This window comes from Euprymna scolopes, chromosome 9 (genome assembly GCF_053919585.1).
Source record: "Euprymna scolopes isolate OS-2025 chromosome 9, ASM5391958v1, whole genome shotgun sequence".
NCBI classification, from domain to species: domain Eukaryota; kingdom Metazoa; phylum Mollusca; class Cephalopoda; order Sepiida; family Sepiolidae; genus Euprymna; species Euprymna scolopes.
In genome coordinates this window covers 5,911,546-5,913,776 of record NC_136490.1, presented here as the reverse complement: position 1 = coordinate 5,913,776, position 2,231 = coordinate 5,911,546, and positions in this window count along the sequence as shown.

Genomic DNA, 2,231 nt, shown 5'->3' with positions numbered 1-2,231 from the left:
ACTTTTGCCAAACAAGTGAAATGAACGAATATTATACTTCGGAGAAAGAGCACTTACCTGGGGATGAATTAATTTTTCCAGATACCAAAAAAAACAGGAAAACAGAAAAGGAAATCCCCAAATGAAAGCGCTTCTCGAGTATACTTTTGCCAAAACAAGTGAATGACCGAATATTATACTTCGGAGAAAGAGGCACTTACCTGGGGATGAATTAATTTTTCCAGATACGCAAAAATAATAGTAAGGTAGGGGAACAGGGAAAAGTTCAGAAAAGGATCCGAAATACGCCAAATGAAAGCGCTTCATCTAATATGCGCGGCAGAGTAATATTCGCGAGGAAAATTAGGCAGGTCTTCGACCACTTTTGCCAAAACAAGTGAATGAGCGAATATTATACTTCGGAGAAAGAGGCACTTACCTGGGGATGAATTAATTTTTCCAGATACGCAAAAATAATAGTAAGGTAGGGGAACAGGGAAAAGTTCAGAAAAGTATCCGAAATACGCCAAATGAAAGCGCTTCATCTAATATGTCGCCGGCAGAGTAAATATTCGCGAGGAAAATTAGGCAGGTCTTCGACCACTTTTGCCAAAACAAGTGAATGAGCGAATATTATACTTCGGAGAAAGAGGCACTTACCTGGGGATGAATTAATTTTTCCAGATACGCAAAAATAATAGTAAGGTAGGGGAACAGGGAAAAGTTCAGAAAAGTATCCAAATACGCCAAATGAAAGCGCTTCATCTAATATGTCGCCGGCAGAGTAAATATTCGCGAGGAAAATTAGGCAGGTCTTCGACCACTTTTGCCAAAACAAGTGAATGACCGAATATTATACTTCGGAGAAAGAGGCACTTACCTGGGGATGAATTAATTTTTCCAGATACGCAAAAATAATAGTAAGGTAGGGGAACAGGGAAAAGTTCAGAAAAGTATCCGAAATACGCCAAATGAAAGCGCTTCATCTAATATGTCGCCGGCAGAGTAAATATTCGCGAGGAAAATTAGGCAGGTCTTCGACCACTTTTGCCAAAACAAGTGAATGACCGAATATTATACTTCGGAGAAAGAGGCACTTACCTGGGGATGAATTAATTTTTCCAGATACGCAAAAATAATAGTAAGGTAGGGGAACAGGGAGAAGTTCAGAAAAGTATCCGAAATACGTCAAATGAAAGCGCTTCATCTAATATGTCGCGGCAGAGTAAATATTCGCGAGGAAAATTAGGCAGGTCTCGACACTTTTGCCAAAAACAAGTGAATGACCGAATATTATACTTCGGAGAAAGAGGCACTTACCTGGGGATGAATTACTTTTTCCAGATACGCAAAAATAATAGTAAGGTAGGGGAACAGGGAAAAGTTCAGAAAAGTATCCGAAATACGCCAAATGAAAGCGCTTCATCTAATATGTCGCCGGCAGAGTAAATATTCGCGAGGAAAATTAGGCAGGTCTTCGACCACTTTTGCCAAAACAAGTGAATGACCGAATATTATACTTCGGAGAAAGAGGCACTTACCTGGGGATGAATTAATTTTTCCAGATACGCAAAAATAATAGTAAGGTAGGGGAACAGGGAAAAGTTCAGAAAAGGATCCGAAATACGCCAAATGAAAGCGCTTCATCTAATATGTCGCCGGCAGAGTAAATATTCGCGAGGAAAATTAGGCAGGTCTTCGACCACTTTTGCCAAAACCAGTGAATGACCGAATATTATACTTCGGAGAAAGAGGCACTTACCTGGGGATGAATTAATTTTTCCAGATACGCAAAAATAATAGTAAGGTAGGGGAACACGGAAAAGTTCAGAAAAGTATCCGAAATACGCCAAATGAAAGCGCTTCATCTAATATGTCGCCGGCAGAGTAAATATTCGCGAGGAAAATTAGGCAGGTCTTCGACCACTTTTGCCAAAACAAGTGAATGACCGAATATTATACTTCGGAGAAAGAGGCACTTACCTGGGGATTAATTAATTTTTCCAGATACGCAAAAATAATAGTAAGGTAGGGGAACAGGGAAAAGTTCAGAAAAGTATCCGAAATACGCCAAATGAAAGCGCTTCATCTAATATGTCGCCGGCAGAGTAAATATTCGCGAGGAAAATTAGGCAGGTCTTCGACCACTTTTGCCAAAACAAGTGAATGACCGAATATTATACTTCGGAGAAAGAGGCACTTACCTGGGGATGAATTAATTTTTCCAGATACGCAAAAATAATAGTAAGGTA